At 38.7% G+C, this 22,140-nt stretch overlaps 1 long non-coding RNA gene across 1 annotated transcript; it reads left to right on the top strand.

Moving 5' to 3' along the window:
• The first annotated feature begins 2,244 nt into the window (after positions 1 to 2,244).
• Positions 2,245 to 20,579, top strand: LOC107132695 (uncharacterized). The gene is made up of 3 exons (XR_001500837.3): positions 2,245 to 2,385; positions 18,865 to 19,005; positions 19,485 to 20,579. It is a non-coding gene; the product is annotated as an uncharacterized lncRNA (long non-coding RNA).
• Positions 20,580 to 22,140: the final 1,561 nt, after the last annotated feature.

Here is a 22,140-nt window from a genome sequence, read left to right as displayed (position 1 = left end):
GAAAAACCATAGCTTTGACTAGATGGACCTTTTTTGGCAAAGTGATGTCTCTGCTTTTTAATATGCTGTCTAGGTTGGTCATAGCTTTTCTTCCAAGGAGCACGCGTCTTTTAATTTCATGGCTGCAGTCACCATCTGCAGTCTTATTACAGGCGGATATTCTTATTTTTGCTTTCACTTTGGTGTAAAGCCTGCTGATACAACACTGAGAACTCCTCAGCCTCCAACTGCCACCTCTTCTCCCAAGGGATAAGAAAGCTGTTATCACTTCCATGCTAATAATAGAAAACTTAGCACAACTGTCTTTTGATCTTTCAAACCATTTCAATATTTTGAAAATCAACAACAACAACAAAAAACCCTCTTGGCTCCAGGGGAAAAAGAAAAGAAAGATTATAGTTGATCAGATCCAAAAGTGGGTATCTAACATTTCTATGTAACAAGTAATTGTACTTTTTTCCTGTAAGTAAAAAAAAGAAAACTTGTCCTTTCACTTTTATTCTATTAATTATGATGACACTGAGAAACCAGCATTATACCCAAGAAGCCTTCCTGTATTTTGTGTCCATCCACCAAGCTATCATTTAATGTGTTTCTTTCTTGGGTAGAGACTCTTACCTAGGAAACGCTGTTATAAAAGAAGTTTGATTTATAGAAACATTCATGTAATGTGTAAGGAATCTGCTAAAAAAGCAGGCGTAAATTCTGTGTCTACGGTTCACATGCCAAGTAAGTAAAGCTCACCAGGTCACAGAAATTCTTTGTTCACTAGTATTAAAAATTAATATTGTATGGAAATATAATCATGATATCATTTAGAATATAGATAATACATTTTCTATTTACAATTTAAAAATCTGTAAACAGATGCCCTTTTTCATCTTCATTATAGTCTTATAAGATAGAAGAGATATAATATGCTAAAATTATTCCTATTTTATAAAGGGAAAAATAGGACTCTAAAAACTCAAGCAGCCTACAAACATGGAATGAAACTGGAGCACCAAAGTTAAAATATTGCCTGGGAAAATTATTGAACTAAGTTTCCTCAATCATTTATTGAGTTGAGAGTTTGCAGCAATGACCCTCAAGTGGTACCAAAAGCTAGCTGATTCCTCCCAAATACCTTCAAACCCTCCCCTCCCTGCCCTCTCCCCAACCCTGAAGAACACATTTGCAACTGTGGATTTTCTGACCCAAAGAAAGAGCGGCTGAGCCAACTGAATTAGAGTTCTACAAGATCCGATTAGCTGGCCTTGGTGCTACTCCTTCAGGGATATCGTGCTCACATAAGAACCTCGCCCTCAATGGCAGGATAAGAGGGGAGGGAGAGGAATGGGAGAATCATTAAGCTGTAAGCGTGAAACTCAAGTGATCTGAATACCCACTTCTCATTTCTTTTGCTTCTCAAATGCTACTGTAAATGAAAATAAGCCAGAGTACAGTATTAATGAACCAAAAATATTTTCCTTAATGAAAAAAAATGTTTTCCTACAGGAACCAGGCCAGGAAGTGGGTGGTGGGTGCATTAGTCAAACTGCTTTACTCTGGCTAGCTGTGGTTATCCAACCCAGATTTGAGAAGGAGCGTAGGTATGCAATCATTTACTTTCAGCCTGCAAGTCCTTTTGATAAAAGAAGCCCTTTGCAAGAAGCATTTTTCTCCTGTCCTTATAAATCAAATAAATAAAAATAAAACTTTCTGCCAAGCCATATGCTGCTGTTCCTATCCTTCAACTGGCCTTAAAAAAAAAAAAAAAGACTACCTTTTTCTGTTCTTTTTCCTATCCCTTTATTAAGAAAAGCAAAACAAAAGTGTTAGAGAAAGACAGAGAGAGAGAAATCAAACAACTGTCTAAACAAATCAATCCAACATTTCCAAGGGCTTGTGACCTGCGGCAATGTCAATTCCGTCCCCCCCCCCCTTTCTTTCTTTGAATCAATATAACCTATGATTCTGATCACTCCAATATGTCAGTGCCTGCTGAGGGCACCTTTTATTGCTCATAAAGCCCCAGACGATAATGAAAAATACGCAAGAAAACGATAAATTCATCAAGGTTGTGAGAATATTTGAGGAAAAAAGGAATTTCCTGAGGTAACTGTCCTTGACCTGGCTCTTTAATCGAGTGAAATTTCATCACTTTATCTAATATCATGCTTCATGCTTCAGGCACCCAGCAATTCTATTTTAGTGTGGTCTAATGGGCAGCTGACACAGCCACTCAGCCCCAGACTGCATAATTTGTGCTGACATACTGTGTGGCCAGCAGCCTTGCAGGGGCTGGTTATTTGGCCTTGCCAGGAAAAACGTCATCAAGAAGAGGTTCTTCCTAACAATTTGGGGCTCAGCTTCGCGGGCCTCGGTGGACTTCACTCTCAAGAGGTACGGAGTCCTTGATTTGGGTGGCTGTGCGTATCTGACTATAGGTGAGAGATTAGAAAAGGCCCGGGTTATGGTGGTCTGAAACCCAAATCTAGGTGGTGTAATGAAGAGTGTCATTCTAACTGCTTTGCAGGCAGCTCTTCTCAGAACCCGATTCAATTTGATATTCTGAGGTTAACGTACTGTATTGGGCCTGAAAATAGGAATGCACACGAAAAGCTTTTACAGTTACTCAGTTCACTAAGCATGGCAAACTCATCAACAGCTATTTGTACACTGTAGGCGTGGTGGGACTTACTTTGATGTTCTGATTTATGCTTGCTATTTTCCCCCCAGTATCACTTTGGAGTCGAAATGCACTTTTTTAAAAAGTCAGCTTTTGACATAATAGGACTTCCCTGTAGCTCAAACAGTAAAGAATCTGCCTGCAATGCAGGAGACCAGGGCTCGATCCCTGGGTGGGGAAGATCCCCTGGAGAAGGGAACGGCAAGCCACTCCAGTTTTCTTGCCTGGAGAATCCCATGGACAGAGGAACCTGTTGGGCTACAGTCTGTGGGGTTGCAAAGAGTCAGATATGACTGAGCGACTAACACACACACCTTTTGACATAATAGCTGAGGATATTATCATAAATAAAGCAACACACACACAAACACAGAAATGCCATAATTTCTAACATACACAAACTTCAAAATTTTTCTAAAAAATATAAAGAAAACTGAAGAGACAAGATAAAAACAGAGATCAGCTTGGTGGGAGCCAGAGACAAGGGCAGGGTGGAGGGATGAATAGTAAAATGGGTGAAGCTGGCTTACTATAAAATAAATAAGTTCTGAGGATGTAATGACCAACACGGTGACTACAGTTAATTATACTGTATTGTATATTTGAAAGTTTCTAAGAGAGTAGATCTTAAAAATTTTCATCATAATAAAGAAACTTTGTGACTATATATAGTGACAGATGTTAGATTTGTGGTGATCATTTTACAATATATACAAATATTAAATTGGTATGTTGTATACCTGAAACTAGCATAATTTATGTCAATTATACCTCAATTAAAAAAAGAGACATAAGTATATATGATATATCACTGCAGACTGAACTCAGTACTAGAGAATGAAAAATGCCATCTAAAATGTTATTACAACAACAAAACATGGATTATAGATTAAAGATAAGTACTGTATCAATGCTACATTTTCTGAATTCAGTAACTTGCCATGGTTTTGTAAGAAAATGTGTTTTCTTTCACAATTCACATTGAATTAAAGTATTAATGCTTATGCGGGCACAATGCATGCAAATTATTCTCAAAGGGTTCAGAAAAATTTAATTAGAGAAAAAGGGAAGGATAAAGGATTTGTGGCAAAATGTTAAAAGCTAGTGAGTCATCGGAGAGAGGCAAAATAATTCTTGTACATAAATTCTGTCAAGTGGAGGTGCAGCTGACTTCCCTCCCTCTTTGTGGAATAAGCCAGTTTTGTATTCATTTGCAAATTCATTTCCATATTTCTGATCTTTGAACTGGCTGCAACATTGCCTGTTTCCCTCATTAATAATGAGTTAAAATATTTGACACGTGTTCACTCAAAACAAAATTGGTGAGCCTGGGTAAAAGCATACAATTCTCTTAACCAAAATTGCCACATTCCTATAAGGTTAAAATCTTTGCAAAATAAAATGTTTTGAAAATTACTATAAACAACAAACAACAGTGGGTGGGAAATGGTGTAAGAATGAGCACCTGCTGTGTGCACATATCAAGCAGAGATGCTCTTTACAGCAGACGGTTGTTCAGTCCGGAATCGTGGCCAGGGAAGGTTACGTAAGCTACTGTCGGTCTATTACTACCATTACTCTCGTCATAATGAAGCTCTGTGACTTGTGGTCTCACTGGGACTCTGGGATGTCTGGTTAGATCTCCCTGTATGCTATGCCTTGCTTCATCTCACATCTTTTATATTTAAGAAACTGGAGTATAGCAGCTTCACATTTGGCAAAAAGATTAAATTTAATCTCAAATGGAGCAAGATATTTTTTATCTTGAGAGAGGTGAAAAGTCACCCTGGGTCTGACCTTACAGTCCTCAGGGTCCATCTATGGAGGAGGGGTTTTTTGTCACAACATGTTGGTAGCTGCAGTTGAGGAAGAGGAGAGCTGGAGACTGGGGTGAAGAGCAGGGAGTATCAAGCAGTAGAGGCGTCAGTCCATGAAGGACTGAAAGCAGGACATCTTATCAGTGATGAAATAAGGACACTGTCCTGTCTTTTAACTGCCACATCTTCCATTCTAAGCAGGAGTACTTTTAATACAACTGCTCAAATGTTCCTTCCCCAGTGATTTCCCAGCTTTGTTGTTGTTCAGTCTCTAAATCATGTCCAACTCATTGTGACCTCATGGACTGCAATACGCCAGGCTCCTCCATCCTCCACTGTCCCCTGGCTCAATTTCATGTCCATTGAGTTGGTGATGCTATTTAATCATCTCATCCTCTGCTGCCCCCTTCATCTTTTGCCTTCAATCTTTCCCAGCATTAGGGTTTTTTACCTATGAATCAGCTCGTCACAACAGGTAGCCAAAGTATCGAAGCTAGGAAGGACCTTCAGCACCAGTCCTTCCAGTGAGTATTCAGGGTTGATTTCCTTTACGATTGACTGGGTTTGATCTCCTCCTCTCTAAAGCAATAGGTACCAGTTGAAGTACAGTAAGTTATTGTAACAATAGTCCATAAATTACACTGAGCCTTTATAATATCCCAGATACTCCATGCACAATATCACATTATCTCCTTTAACTCAAAATTCTCTGAGCTAGAGAGTACTAACCCCACTTTACAGATGCGTAAAAAATCCAGGGAGCCTGTGTACCTTGTCTAAGGACATCCAGAGATAACTAGTGTAGTGGCAGAGTTAGATTTCATATCAGGTTCCAAATCCAGAATGCTTAATTACCCTCTATACCAAACAAACTCTAGAGCACAGGTTTGATGAAAACAAGCTTAGAAATTGCTTTATTAAAAGCTCACTGAAGGAAACAATACAGATTCGGTGTTCACAACATAGTACTGCCCGTACTGTGGCCAAGTGTGATCAACTCTCTTGTGTAGCATCATGCTAATGAGATAACCAGTTTAAATAAAGCACTTAGACTATTTAGAGCAAAAAAATGCAAAACAGGGTCATTTTCCTAGATTATTTAAAGTTACTAAGAAGAGAAATGAGGAACTAGTCTTTAACTTTCCATTTTGAATATCTTAAAACACTAGTTGGCAAGACCTCATACTTTCTAAGAGTACAAAACAAAACGGTCTAACTGTGAGAGATTAGAAATGCAGGTTTTAAGTAGAATTGTTTCTGTGATGGTAATAAACTATATCAAAATTTTCTCTACTAAAAGCATTTTTTTTTTACTTCAAAATATTTTAATTTAAATGGTTTCTGATAGCCAAATTATAACTAGAAGTGTTTGGGATCCAATATTTTATATGAACTGGGTGTATCTTAAATATTAATCCTCTCCTCTATTTTCTATAAATTCCAATCTCCCTTAATCACTGGAAAATATCAAGTCTCACTAATAAGGCTTTGAAAAGGTTAAAAAAAAGAATCTTCAGTCCATTAAAATGGTAACTTTGGGTGCCATTTCATTTTTTATCTGCTGATAAGTCCTTCACTTAGCTAACATTTATTGAATGCATGTTGATACTTGTCCTGGAGAAGCTTAGCATTAAAAGGGTAAGATACACTTCAACAGTGAGTTACAACAATGGGAAAAATTAAAATACTCAATAGAGGATGTAATAAAAATCACTTTCCTCTCAGAGACAGCTTCTTCCTCACTCTACAATATTCTGGTGCATCTGTCCATCACATGGCTTTACCTCCTTTACAATGAGGAGCATGTGACTTAGACTGACCAGCCAGAGAACCCAGCTTCCCAGAAACAGTGACAAATGATGCAAACTGGAACAATGCTCCAAGGGAGAAAAAGGATGATATTGGTGCTGTGGAAGAGGGTTTCTCTTCTTCTGAGATTAAGAGCTAAAAATATCATGTAAATCTAGCACTTCTGAGAACCACTTTCCTATCATTCGGAGTGAAGGGTCTGCTGAAGTCTGAAATCACTGGGATGAAAACAGAGACAAAAACTGGGAACACTAGCTGGGCACTGCATTCAGCTGTCTCAATTTTTAGTTATATGAACCAATAAAAACTTTTACTTGCCCAAATTTATTTGATGTTTCTTTCATTGGAAACTAAATCACCTGACACCAAGGTGATTCCTGAATAAAGTTTGACTGGACTGTAAAACATTTCATTTCTAATATAATAATTTATCCAAGTACTACAGGGAGGTAGAGGAAAGAACAATTACCTTCAGCTGGAGAAGGCCTTCCAGTGTTTCATAAAGGGGTAATACTTGAGTTGAGCTAGGATTTTCCATGTAAAAGCAGAGTAAGGACATTTGGGATGAGGAATTAGTGTCAGCAAAGCCTTTCATGAAGAAATGTGGAAGCTTCCAGGGCATTTGTGGAATTCACTGATACAAATACACATACACACACACATAGAGGGAGAAAGGAGCAGTTGAGGCTGGGAAGGTATTAGGGGAGCTAGATGATAAAAGACCTCGAAGCAGTTCAGCTTTTATTGTGTAAGCAAATGAAAGCCACTAAAGGTTTTTGGGGGGGAAGAAAAAAACCCTCTTGATTTATCCTATTTCTTGGGGAAATAATCCTGCAACAGTCTAAGGAAATAATTAAATTAGGAAAGATAGGAACAGAAGCCAACCCAGGAGCAGCTCTGGTGAGAGGTGTTCAGGACATAAAGACAATGCCTAGGGCAGAGAGAAAAGGGGACATAATCAAGAGACATTTTAGAAATAAAATTAAAAGGGCAAGGTGATGAGTGTTAAACTGTTTGAATAGTAATATCTATTAATAGGGAATTTTTTAAAAGAAATGATGATCTGATAAAGTTTTGATGAAAACATTTTCAATGGTTCAAACCACCATCTTTCAGGCAAAGAGGAACAAACCTTTGAGAAATGCTTAGAAATGATCCAAAACACGCAGATGTACTACGCTCACTCTAGTATCAGGAAGTGAAAGAATTTTACTTCTAAGTTTCTACTTTATAACACATTTTAAACTGCAGACAAATGAGCTGGCATAATGATAGAGTCACAAAATGAATTGCAAGTTGAATGTTAAATGATGCTTGCTTCCTCTGGGTTTTTGTGTGGTCGGGCTTAATCTTAGGACAGCAAGCAAATGTGAATGCAGACTGTCTTCACTTCCTTCCTTCCTTCTCTTTTCTTCCTCTTTCCCTTCCTTCCTCCCCTAAGCCTTTTTTTTTTTCTCTCTCTTTTTTCTTCTCTTACGCCTCCACTACAATTAAATTTTTAGCTACGTTTAGAAGGAAATTTTTCTTTTTGTAATGGAAATAAATCAGTATGCTGTTTTAAAATGGCAAAAGAAAAATTAGAAAAGCTTTCTATGAAAAAAAAAAAGAAAAGCTTTCTATGGTCTGGGGAGTGTGCTAACTTCTAGTTTTTAATGCAACAGTTACTGAGCACTTACCACATGATGGGCAAAGTGTCAACTGTATCTTTTCATCCAAAGTAGCCATTTTCTCTAGAAATGCAGTGCTGAGAATCTATGCTTGAGGAATTGTGACTCTTCTAATTTAATAATTAGACATTTTCTCTTTCACTAGATTACACTTCTAATCATAATATCAAATTTTAGGATGATTTCCTTTCCTGGATTGATTATATTAACATTTGAAATCAAATAGGGAATGTGCAGATAGTCCTAAAACTTCCATGATTTTCCCTGAGGGGACACAAATGTTGATTTCAAGTTGTAATCCTTGGCGTGGGGACGGGGAGGCCCCATAGCCTGTTTTAACTTTCAGATGGATATGACTCACTCATCATTCATGTTTAGTTAGATACTGAACTTAATAGCAAACTCTGGCATTCAATACTGAGTGTGAAATAATGTTCAGCCATGTCAGGGGAGGGAAAGTGGATGGTGAGAGAGGGATGATAGGCTCTGAGGATAAGGGGAAGGCTAAAGTGGGAAAGTCGGAGAAGGCAATGGCAACCCTCTCCAGTATTCTTGCCTGGCAAATCCCATGGACGGAGGAGCCTGGTAGGCTGCAGTCCATGGGGTCGCTAGGAGTCGGACACAGCTGAGTGACTTCACTTTCACTTTTCACTTTCATGCGTTGGAGAAGGAAATGGCAACCCACTCCAGTGTTCTTGCCTGGAGAATCCCAGTGATGGGGGAGCCTGGTGGGCTGCCGTCTCTGGGATCGCACAGAGTTAGACACGACCGAAGCGACTTAGCAGCAGCAGCAGCAAAGTGGGAAAATAATGGAAATCTAGTTATCAACGCTAGAAATCAGGTGGCAAAAGAATATGAAGCTTACCATCCAGAGGACCTCCTAGGCATTTTTCTGACTATATCCAGATTCAAAACCATTTGAAAGGAAATCAGAATTAAATTCTTAATTTACATTATAGCATCCTTTCCTGGATTTCCCTGGCAACTCAGACAGTAGAGAATCTGCCTGCAATGCAGGAGAGCTGGGTTTGATCCCTGGGTTGGGAAGATCCCCTGAAGAAGGGAATGGCAACCCACTCCAGTATTCTGGCCTGGAGAATGCCAAGGACAGAGGAGCCTGTTCGGCTACAGTACATGGGGTCACAAAGAGTGGACACGACTGAGCGACTTTCATTTTCACCCTTTCATGTAAATACCACATACCATTATTATTATCCTACATAATAATCTAGGAGTTTCTACAGGTTTTTTTTTTTTTTTTCCATCTTTAAAATGCAAAGAGGGGAAAAAATAAATACTGGTGACCATCTCCAAATCTCCCCCACCAAAAAAAGTAAGAAAATGGAATACAGAACAAAAAGGTATACAAAAATCTCATTTTATAAATTAAAGGTCAAGTGCAAAGGCCAACAGTGAGTAAAGCATCCTTAAGGAGATGTCACTCTTAGAAATGATTCTAAGGAGCGTGAATATGGCTTTTTTACATATAAATCTGACATCGGCTTAGCTAAAAAAAAACTATCAAAAGCCATTTCCAGGAAAACTTCAAATATCACACAGACAAATGCATTAATCAAAAAAATAAAAGATACATTTCACGAAATTAAGGATTCTTGAGTTTTCAGACCTTAAAAAAAGTATGTTCTTATCATTTCTTTTAAGCAATAAAAGGCGTTATCATTGGAACAATAATCAACTTTTCGCAATTTAACGAAAAGGGAAAGAGAGCTGTAACACATATTAAGCTTTCATTTTTTTTTTTCTTTTTTAGCAAAACAAACAGTGAGTGAATGTGCTTTTACCACATCTGCTTAACCTTGAAGATGCACGGTTTTGCTCTCTCTTGCTGTGGAAGCTTTAAATGGCAAAAACATGCCTGGTTTCATGCACAGTCTGACTGAGTACTTGTGGTTTTGTGTAACATTTCCTCCAAGAATTATAAATAAGCCAAAAACATTAAATAATGCAAAGGGAACCCTCCTTAAGAACCATATAGGAAAGCAAGACTGAGTGAAAAAGTCATTTGTGTTTGCAGTGTAGCCTCATTCATAGGGAAATTCGCATGACCCAGACTTGTCTTTTGACCAATCAATTCATTAAAAACAAATTTAATTAAACATCAACGAATTTGCATCCAGGTAGCCACTGCCCTAATGACATTTATTTGGTAATGGTAGAATTCAGGGTTTTGTCTTTTACATCTACACTTATGTAGGTTCTACAATATGTTCACAGGATATACAAAACTGGTCATCAAATGGGTTTTTACATAGATATCTTTTATTGAACCCTTGTTAGCCTACATTTAGGAATAAGGGTTAGGGGGTTGGTATGTAATACTCTAGTTTAAAAGATATTCCAATAAACTAAGCCTAAATCCACTCATGTGAAATAGATGGGGAAACAGTGGAAACAGCGTCAGACTTTATTTTTTTGGGCTCCAAAATCACTGCAGATGGTGACTGCAGCCATGAAATTAAAGGATGCTTACTCCTTGGAAGGAAAGTTATGACCAACCTAGATAGTATATTCAAAAGCAGAGACATTGCTTTGCCAACAAAGGTCCATCTAGTCAAAGCTCTGGTTTTTCCTGTGGTCATGTATGGATGTGAGAGTTGGACTGTGAAGAAGGCTGAGTGCTGAAGAATTGATGCTTTTGAACTGTGGTGTTGGAGAAGACTCTTGAGAGTCCCTTGGACTGCAAGGAGATCCAACCAGTCCATTCTAAAAGAGATCAGCCCTGGGATTTCTTTGGAAGGAATGGTGCTAAAGCTGAAACTCCAGTACTTTGGCCACCTCATGCGAAGAGTTGACTCATTGGAAAAGACTCTGATGCTGGGAGGGATTGGGGGCAGGAGGAGAAGGGGACGACAGAGGATGAGATGGCTGGATGGCATCACTGACTCAGTGGACGTGAAACTCCGGAAGTTGGTGATGGACAGGGAGGCCTGGCGTGCTGCGATTCATGGGGTTGCAAAGAGTCGGACATGACTGAGCGACTGAACTGAACTGAAATCCACTCATGGTGTATGCAGGAATATTTTTATGTGTGTACACAGTATCAGTTAACCTTCTAAACTGTATACTTTTAGATAGTAATAATTTATAGTAACTACAAATCCTTTATGAATTAACCAGAGCACCAGCCACAATGTCAAAACAATTAAAAAGAAATTTCATGAAAATACTAAGCTTAAGTTGTCTCCTTTACTTCTGGCTAAAAGAAATAAGCAAAAAAAAAAAAAAAAGAGATTTGCCCCAAATCAACACACAAGCAGAAAGCAGAAGACTTCAGAACTCCAAGAGGAATGCCACCCATTTAAAAAATAATATTGGATTTTAAATTAAACTCTTAACTAAAGATAGTTCTAAAAATCAATGTGCTCGCTTCAAGGCAAGAAGAAAAATTCTAATATAGTTCTAAGTACACAGTAGGTGCAAAATAGATCACTGATTAACAAAAAAGCAGTGACAAGAATCTCATGCTTTTCTAGAAACAGAGGCAGAATCAGGGCTTTCTTTTTGTCTGGAAGTCCACTTCTGTTATGTGTAACATGGAGGATTGAGAGAGTGTAACTTTACTAGGCCAAGGAAGCAAGGAGACACATAAAAAGGTGTGAAAGAGGAACTTTAGGACTGGCAAAGGCAAGAACACCAGCTCATTTTCTCATTTTCATACATCTCAAAAAACACTCTTTTAAAATAGAAGGTATTTTTTTCTATTTTTTCCTTAACATAGAGAATAAATCTGAGAAGGGCCTAAGATCTCCCTAATCTATTGGTCCTCATTGTTCTTGAAAGTAGGTGGGTTGAGAAGGCTTCCAATAAAAAAGAATGAAATAACGCCATTACAGCAACATGGGTGCATCTAAAGATTATCATACTAGGTGAAGTCAGGCAGAAAAACAAATGCCATATATCACTCGTATGTGGGATCTAACATATGGCACAAATGAACTTATCCACAAAAGAGAAACAGAGTCAGAAGCGTAGAGAACAGACGTGCAGTTGCCAACGGTCTGCGGGGGAGGGATGGGTGGAGTCTGGGATTAGCAGGTGCAGACTATTATATACGGAATGGACAAACAACAAAGCCCTACCGTAACACAGGGAACTATATTCACTGTCCCGTGATAAACCACAATGGAGAAGAATGTGAAAAGGAATCTATATGTATAACAATCACTTTGCTGTATGCAGGAATTAACACAACATTGTAAATTGACTATACTTCAATAAAATAAAACTTAAAAAAAGAAAGAGATGGTTTCCAGTTTTGAGTAATCATTATTCTTTCATCTCTGCAAAAATCCTTCTCAAGATCCAAGAAGGAACCAAAATGAGGTGATAGTGGGATCATCTTCAGAAATATCCTGCTATCCCTTTAATCTCCAGCTGAATGGCAGCTTACAGTGCCCAGATACATACCAAGGCTCCCTGCGTGTGCTCTGGCTATATATACAGAAGGTATAGCCCTGAAGAGACTAAAGCACAGAGAAGCTAAAGGATGACTGTTCCAGACAATAAAGATTACAGGCGGCACTTCTATACAAATTAAGACATGTATTCCAAGTGCACTGTCCAAACAGGTGGACACTATGTACATATTCATTAGAGCCTATGCAAAACCACCAGGGACTCCCTATCTTAAAGCAGTCCCATTAAAAGGGAATTAACCTACTTAGAAAAGAGGGCTGTGTGTATTTGACTTGAAAACAAAATTTGACAAGGTGACCATCTGTTTTCCCTCTCCCACTTAATTACAAAAGGAATGATACTTGAAGTCAACCAAAATATCCAAGAAGGAATTGATATTATGACCCACTCATTTTCTTTACAAACTGCACAAAAAGAACAAAAATGGCCACATTGAGAAAAAGCAGAATTAGTGACTGATCTTCCACCACAACCATTCAGCTTGCAGTGTCACCCTGAAAACACTGACACTACTCAGATCAGATCAGATCAGTCGCTCAGTCGTGTCTGACTCTTTGCGACCCCATGAATCGCAGCACGCAAGGCCTCCCTGTCCATCACCAACTACCGGAGTTCACTCAGGCTCACGTCCATCGAGTCAGTGATGCCATCCAGCCATCTCATCCTCTGTCATCCCCTTCTCCTCCTGCCCCCAATCCCTCCCAGCATCAGAGTCTTTTCCAATGAGTCAACTCTTCGCATGAGGTGGCCAAAGTACTGGAGTTTCAGCTTTAGCATCATTCCTTCCAAAGAAATCCCAGGGCTGATCTCCTTTAGAATGGACTGGTTGGATCTCCTTGCAGTCCAAGGGACTCTCATGAGTCTTCTTCAACACCACAGTTCACAAGCATCAATTCTTCGGCGCTCAGCTTTCTTCACAGTCCAACTCTCACATCCATACATGACCACAGGAAAAACCAGAGCTTTGACTAGATGGACCTCTGTTGGCAAAGCAACATCTCTGCTTTTGAATATGCTATCTAGGTTGGCCATAACTTTCCTTCCAAGGAGTAAGCGTCTTTTAATTTTATGGCTGCAATCACCATCTGCAGTGATTTTGGAGCCCAGAAAAATAAAGTCTGACACTGTTTTCACTGTTTCCCCATCTATTTCCCATGAAGTGATGGGACCGGATGCCAAATTTGGAAAACTCAGCAGTGGCCACAGGACTCGAAAAGGTCAGTTTTCATTCCAATCCCAAAGAAAGGCAATGCCAAAGAATGCTCAAACTACCACACAATTGCACTCATCTCAAATGCTAGTAAAGTAATGCTCAAAATTCTCCAAGCCAGGCTTCAGCAATATGTGAACCGTGAACTTCCTGATGTTCAAGCTGGTTTTAGAAAAGGCAGAGGAACCAGAGATCAAATTGCCAATGTCCACTGGATCATGGAAAAAGCAAGAGAGTTCCAGAAAAACATCTATTTCTGCTTTATTGACTATGCCAAAGCCTTTGACTGTGTGGATCACAATCAACTGTGGAAAATTCTGAAAGAGATGGGAATACCAGACCACCTGATCTGCCTCTTGAGAAATCTGTATGCAGGTCAGGAAGCAACAGTTAGAACTGGACATGGAACAACAGACTGGTTCCAAATAGGAAAAGGAGTATGTCAAGGCTGTATATTGTCACCCTGCTTATTTAACTTCTATGCAGAGTACATCATGAGAAATGCTGGACTGGAAGAAACACAAGCTGGAATCAAGATTGCTGGGAGAAATATCAATAATCTCAGATATGCAGATGACACCACCCTTATGGCAGAAAAGTGAAGAGGAACTCAAAAGCCTCTTGACGAAAGTGAAAGTGGAGAGTGAAAAAGTTGGCTTAAAGCTCAATATTCAGAAAACGAAGATCATGACACTACTCAAGTCACTGGCAAATGCTTCCTTTGGGAGGGACTAATGCCCATGGGGTGATACCTTATTCTATCAGCTTGCCTGGAATCATCTCCACCCAAAGTCAGAGTTTCTTCCTGCAGAGTTTGTCTGGTATGTGTGCTTGTTTTTAAATAAAATATATTTGAATGCAATAGTAGAGAAATAGCTCCTTGTATGGAAAGCACAACAGATTAGAAGTTCAAAGGTCTAGATACCAGTCCCATGTAAGTCACCAGGTATCTGTGTGACCTTGGACAAATCACACAACCTGAATCTTAATTTTACCTCATCAGTAAAACAGGAATTGTAATACCAATTCTAGTTACCTTCTAAAACATTTGGGAAAGTTTCATAAGATAACTGAAAAATTTTCAAATGCAGAAGATTAATAACAACGTTAACAAAAACACATCACAGTAGACCTAAGAAGAACCTATAAGGGACCTAACTAGAGCATGAGTAAGTACCCCATACAGTGGTAGGACAGTTTTCTAGCTTCCCTTTTTGTTTTAGATTTGCTGACCAGTTTTTTCTCATCTCAAAAAGCCATGAGAATAGTCAAGGTGTTCCAGAGAAGTAATAAAGTAACGGGTATTTGCACTTGTGTAGACCTGACTTGCAAGCACAAAAGTGAACTCTGTGTCAACTCTCTGGAATTTTCCTGAGACCACAGTGATCTTCATTCTAGTGTTGCACTCTGCAGTGTGGGAGCCACCAGACACATGTACCCATTTAAATTAAAATTAATTAAAATCAAATAACATTAAAATTTTAACCACATTTCAAATGCTCAATAGCCCCAGGTGGCTAGTGACTGCCATGTTGGACAGATAGAGAACATTTCCATAATAGAAAGTTCTATTGGACTTTATAGTGCATAAAAAATAATAATAATAAGGCTTACCAAGAGATAAGTAGGAAGATCGTATATGCTTCAAGTTCAAGCTTTGGTTCAATTCTGCCTTTTCCTCAGACTAATGACTTAAACTCCCCTAGACTCGGTTTTCTTCATCTGTAAAATTGAGACAGTAACAGTACTGTTTTATAGGGTAATTATGAAAATAAGTGAATAATATAGGCGAGGTATCTAACATATTACACACAATTGATAAGTGTTATTTATTACTGTATTTCATCAAGTCTAAGATGCAGAGCTTTTCACATTTTAACATATCTCAAATTCGTATGTAATTTATAGTCTTTGCCAAAGATACTTGGCAGAGAAATGTGTTGTGACATAGATGTCAATGTCTGCACATGTGCAAATTAGCATGTGTGTAGAAGGTTACAGATTCATTTGAGTCTCACCTAAGCTGGGAAATAAGCCTTGTTTGCATGGCATGTAGTTGAACCTTATTTTAAGTTTGGATTCCAATTGTCATTGAAAATGTCTTCAAAAAAGAATATATTAAAATGTAACAGAGAAACAAACAATAATTGTCTTTGCAGAATATTGTCACGCTCTACACAACACAATTAAAAGCAACAGAAATTGCCAAGTCTCTTGGAATAGGCATAGGTTTCTCGAAACTATGAAGAGTCGATGATATATTTTCTTGAATTCCAGTGATCATTCTGGCAGCAGTATCCCTCTATCAGAAACAGTTGATTCTGAAGAACCGTCTAATGTCCATTAATATGTAATTCAATTATGACAGAAAAGTTAATTATGATTTGAACCACACAGGGATTGTTCATCAAGCCTGGAATATTATGACACATCTTGAAATGTCTTTCAATCTTAAATATACTAAAGAGGAACAGATTATAAAAGACAGGTTTTGAGGTGGATTGGAGAAGGTCACCATGGTGCTGCTGATAGTGTCCAAACCAAAATAGACTCAGGAGAACATTTTTTACTTCAAATGTGAAAAAAGCTTAGGCTCAGGCCAAACTTATAAACTGAAGAATGAACATCTACAGGAAAAAACAAAATGTGTAATTTTATAGGTGCTTTTTTTCTGAAAAGTTGTTATAAAATTCATGATGTATCTAACAATTTATGATACCTTGTATCAAGGAAATAGATTATCAGCAAGAGATCTATAAGGAAAGAAAAGACAGATCCCTAATCTCCTAAACTTAGCTCTAGAAGACAGAGTTTTTCTTTTTTTATTTTTACTATTGATGTTCAGTTGCTCAGTCATGGCCAACTCTTTGTGACCCCAGAGACTGCAGCACGCCAGGCTTCCATGTCCATCACCAACTCCTGGAGCTTGCTCAAACTCATGTCCATTGAGTTGATGGCATCAACTGATGTCAGTGATGGCATCCAACCATCTCGTCCTCTGTCATCCCCTTCTTCTGCCTTCAGTCTTTCCCAGCATCAGGGTCAATACATTTCATCAAATCTGATAATTTATTTGAAAAGCACACAATTATTTTCAAAGCAACTAAGAAAAAAAAAAAAAAGACCCTGCCAATTAGACTGATACAAGTACCTTATTATTTTGAAAATTTTCACACTTACTGGAATGATTTCTTTAAACTTATTTTTACAGTGTTTTATGTCATTTATTACTCCCATGTATTCACAAAATAAGAAATTTAGTAAAAATGTCTATGATTAAGATGCTACAAAAAATTCTTCACCTAAAGAATCCAACAGACCTTTCTGAACTCCAAGGTCATCATGAGAATATCATACCTGAGCACTTAAGGCAAAATGAACTGGAGAACATCCCTCACAGACAGTACTGAAACAGTTTCAGAGTCAGGGGTGGCTGGGGCACTCCTGAAGAAGGGAGAAGGCTGCAGCCTATCCATGGGAAGACTGCCAAGAGGCTGCAAGGTCAAGAACTAAAACTCATCTTGCAGCCTACAAGCCTGAAAATCTCACAGCTTCTCCTACAGAAGCCATCATATGATCTGACTTGTCACTTCTCTGACATAGCGCTTTAATATTATTTACTAGGGCTTTTATTCTCCTTGTTTTTAAAAGGTATTCTTGTTCATTGCAAACAATTCAGGAAAACAACATCAATAACAAAATACAAAGAAAAAATATATGTCTCACATCTCATCAATATTGGTGCATTTTGACACATTTCCTTCTAGTCCTTTCCCTGTACCTTAACTAAACTAATACTAGTGATGCAATTTTCTTAGCACTGTTTTCACTTAGCATTTCTGAAAGTCAGAATATTCTGGAAAAACAAAAACAAACAAAAAGGTATCTAACAGGAATCACTTTTATATTCAAAGCCACTGATCGCTGTGTTTCTCCACAGTATTTTTTTGAAGGATAATATATATGTTGAATATAACTTGAAAGGGTGCTCTGCTATTGACTATGGAATTTTCTTCCAAGGAACTGACACTCCATTGGCAAATGCTGATGGTGGTATTTCCGTGATCCATTCCAAACATCAGGACTTGAGTCCTTCTCCAAATGTCCTTATTTGCTTTGCAGTCTAAAACATTAAGGGATTTTAGTGGCCCAGCGATGAATGAATCAAATTTACTCCCCCCTGTTTTGTTTCTGTTTCCTGCTCTAACAGTTACTTTTTCTTTCAATGTAGAATCAGAATGTAATCTTTTAGGGAAAAAAAAATTAAATAGTAATTAAACTCAATACACATAATAGGAACAATGCACATAATTCAAGTTATAACAAACATAGTCAAGATATTAAAGTGATAAAATAGTCCAGACAAGATTGTTCATGAAGCAATTCAATGGTATCGTAACTGTCACCTGAAAAATTATATGATGCCTTTGATGGTAAGATGCACCTTGATTTCAATGTGTAAAAATTGCCATCTTAAAATCAATACTTACTTATATATAGGGAAATATTAAGAATGTAGTAAATTTTTAACCCAGGCTTTCCCAGTGGTTCAGATAATAAAGAATCCATCTGCAATTCAGGATTAATCCCTGGGTTGGATCCCTGGGTTGGGAAGATTCCCTGGAGGAGGATATGGCAACCCACTCCAGTATTCTTGCCTTGAGAATCCCCATGGGCAGAGGAGCCTGGTGGGCTACAGTCTATGGGGTCGCAAAGAATCAGATCACAACTGAGCAACTAAACACAAACTTTAACTCAGGAATCCAATCAGTAAAACTCAGACTGCAGGAAATACTATAGGTCAATTCAATTACAAGGAAGGAAAAAGGGAGAAAGAAGGGAAAACAATAGATAAAAAGAGATTTACAAGACATTTTAAAATATATCAATCTATCTTAATGGATTACTATATCCCTAGTATCTCAGAGCGTAAAGAACTTGCTTGCAATGTAGGAGACCTGGGTTCATTCCTTGGGTTGGGAAAGTACCCTGGAGAAGGAAATGGAAACCCACTTCAGTATTCTTGCCTGGAGAATCCTCATGGACAGAGGAGCTGGTAGGCTACAGTCCATGGGGTCGCAAAAAGTTGAACATGAATGAGCCATTAACACACACACACAAATTAATGAGATAATTGGAAATTTGAACACTGATTGGATATTTGAAAATTAATTTAGAGGATTATCATTAAATTTTAGATGTAATAATGGTGCTTTGGTTATGTATTTTTCAAAAGAACCCCTATCTTTTTAGGAATACATGTTGAAACAATTACAGAAGAGATGATATGAAATCTGGGATTTGCTTCAAAGTACTCTGAGTGTAGAAGGAGTGCAAGTGTATATGTGTGATGGGCAGACTGCTGAAACAGCCTCCAGTAATCCCCACCTTCTGGTAACTACACCCTTATGTAATTCCTTCCCCTTGAGTGTGGGCTGGACTTGGTGTTTTTTTTTCCACTAAGAATAGAATTTAGCAAGGATGATGGGATATCTCTTTTATGATTAGGTTCAAAAGACTGTGTTGGACTTCCCTGGTGATCCACTGATTAAGAATCCACCTGCCAGTGAAGGGGGCACAGGTTTGATCCCTGGTCTGGGGGGATCCCATATGCCTCAGGGCAACTAAGTCCATGTGCCACAACTACTGAGCCCAGACACCACAACCACTAATGCTTGAGCGCTCTAGAGCCCATGCTCCATGACAAGCCACTACAAAGAGAAGCCCACACACCACAATAAAGAGGAGCCCCAGCTGGCCTAAAGAAAGCCAGTGTGCAGCAATGAGGACCCAGTGCAGCCAAAAATAAATAAATAAAAAAAGACCATGATTTCCCTTCTTGTTCACTCTCTTGCTCTTGTCCTTGTGGGCAGCCTGATGAAGCAAGCTCCATGCTGTGAGATGCTCTACAGAGATGTCCACCTGGGAAGGAATAAATGGAGGCCTTCCACCAAAAGCTCTTGCAACTGAATCCTGCCAATCACTTGAATAAGCTTGGAAGTGGACCCTTCAGGTGAGATTCGTGATGACCACAATCTTATGAGAGATCCTCTCATAAGGATCCAAAGAAGCCCCATCTGGAGACCTACTCCACATAAACTCTGAGATAATAAATGTATGCTGTTATAAACTGCTAAATTTGGGATCATTTGTTTAAGCCCAGTAGATAACTAATGCAGTATGTGACAAGACTGGCCATAGTTTGGTGACTTTTGGGGATGAGTGAAAGTGTATTGGGGTTCATTTACCAGGCTTTCTACTTTTGTATATGTTTAAAACTTCTCCATGATAAAGAGTATTTCAAAAGCAATCAGTAAAATAGGGTAATATATCCACTTGAATGCAGAGTTCCAAAAAATAGCAAGGAGAGATAAGAAAGCCTTCCTCAGTGAGCAATGCAAAGAAATAGAGGAAAACAATAGAATGGGAAAGACTAGAAATCTCCTCAAGAAAGAAGGGAACATTTCATGCAAAGATGGGCACAATAAAGGACAGAAATGGTATGGACCCAACAGAAGCAGCAGATATTAAGAAGAGGTGGTGAGAACACAGAAGAACTATACAAAAAAGATCTTCATGACCCAGAAAACCACGATGGTGTGATCACTCACCTAGAGCCAGACACCTGGAATGCGATGTCAAGTGGGCCTTAGGAAGCATCATTACGAATAAAGCTAGTGGAGGTGATGGAATTCCAATTGAGCTATTTCAAATCCTAAAAGATGATGCTATTAAAGTGCTGCACTCAATATGCCAGCAAATTTGAAAATCTCAGCAGTGGCCACAGAACTGAAAAAGGTCAGTCTTCATTCCAATCCCAAAGAAAAGCAATGCCAAAAAATGTTCAAACTACTGCACAATTGCACTCATCTCACACGTTAGCCAAGTAATGCTCAAAATTCTCCAAGCCAGGCTTCAACAGTATGTGAACCGTGAACTTCCAGATGTTCAAGCTGGATTTAGAAAAGGCAGAGGAACCAGAGATTAAATTGCCAATATCTGCTGGATCATTGAAAAAGCAAGAGAGTTCCAGAAAAACAGCTACTTCTGCTTTATGGACTATGCCAAAGCTTTGACTGCATGAATCACAACCAACTGTGGAAAATTCTTCAAGAGATAGGAATACCAGACCACCTGACCTGCCGCCTGAGAAATCTGTATGCAGGTCCAGAAGCAACAGTTAGAACTGGACATGGAACAACAGACTGGTTCCAAATTGGGAAAGGAGTATGTCAAGGCTGTATATTGTCACCCTGCTTATTTAACATCATGCGAAAAGGTGGGTTGAATGAAGCACAAGCTGGAATCAAGATTGCCAGAAGAAATATCAATAACCTCAGATATGCAGATGACACCACCCTTATGGCAGAAAGCAAAGAACTAAAGAAAGCCAAAGTACTCTTGATGAAAGTAAAAGGAGAATATAAAAGCTGGCTTAAAACTCAACATTCAAAAAACAAAGATTATGGCATCTCGTCCTATCATTTCATGGCAAATAGATGGGGAAACAATGGAAACAGTGACAGACTTTATTTTTGGGGGGGGAAGGGGCCTCCAAAATCACTGCAGATGGTGACTGAAGCCATGAAATTAAAAGATGTTTGCTCCTTGGAAGAAAAGCTATGACCAACCTAGACAGCATATTAAAAGGCAGAGACATTACTTTGCCAACAAAGGTCTGTCTAGTCGAAGCTATGGCTTTTCCAGTAGTCATGTATGGATGTGAGAGTTGGACTATAAAGAAAGCTGAGCGCCGAAGAACTGATGCTTTTGAACTGTGGTGTTGGAGAAGACTCTTGACAGTCCCTTGGACTGCAAGGAGAGCCAACCAGTCCATCCTAAAGGAAATCAGTCCTGAATATTCATTGGAAGGACTGATATGAAGCTGAAACTCCAGTACTTTGGCCACCTGATGAGAAGAACTGACTCATTGGAAAAGACCCTAATGCTGGGCAAGATTGAAGTCAGGAGGAGAAGGGGACAACAGAGTATGAGATGGTTGGATGGCATCACCGACTCAATGGACATGAGTTTGAGTAAGCTCTAGGAGTTGGTGATGGACAGCGAGGCCTGTTGTGCTGCAGTCCATGGGTTGCAAAGAGTCGGACACAACTGAGAAACTGAACTGACTGAAACTATGGGAACAGCAATTCACTGTCTTTCCTGTGCCCATCATTCAGTGGCAGTATAGTTATCTTCCATATGGCTACACTTGGCCTGTATCTCTATGTTTCTTTGTTTTCTACTCTCATTTGTCTACTGGCCTTCATAAGACAGTAAATATTTACTCATTGTCTGCTAAGTGCTAATGAAAAAAATGGTATAATGCACTGATTAAAAAAAAAAAGAAAACTAAGGGGAAAGGCTCTTTTTATATTATATCATCAATTTGGGGAATGGTAACTGAATAAGTAAAGATAAAGTGATGATTAAAAGAATATATAAATAAAGAAGAGGGATAAAGGAGCTCTGACACTGGACTAAGAAAAAATAGATGAGGACAAATGTGTCAGTTTTTTCCCAGGCTGT

The sequence above is a fragment of the Bos taurus genome, chromosome 8 (assembly GCF_002263795.3).
Source record: "Bos taurus isolate L1 Dominette 01449 registration number 42190680 breed Hereford chromosome 8, ARS-UCD2.0, whole genome shotgun sequence".
NCBI lineage: Eukaryota > Metazoa > Chordata > Mammalia > Artiodactyla > Bovidae > Bos > Bos taurus.
The sequence above is the reverse complement of the archived record's forward strand: the minus strand, read 5'-3'. Positions and strand labels throughout refer to the sequence as shown.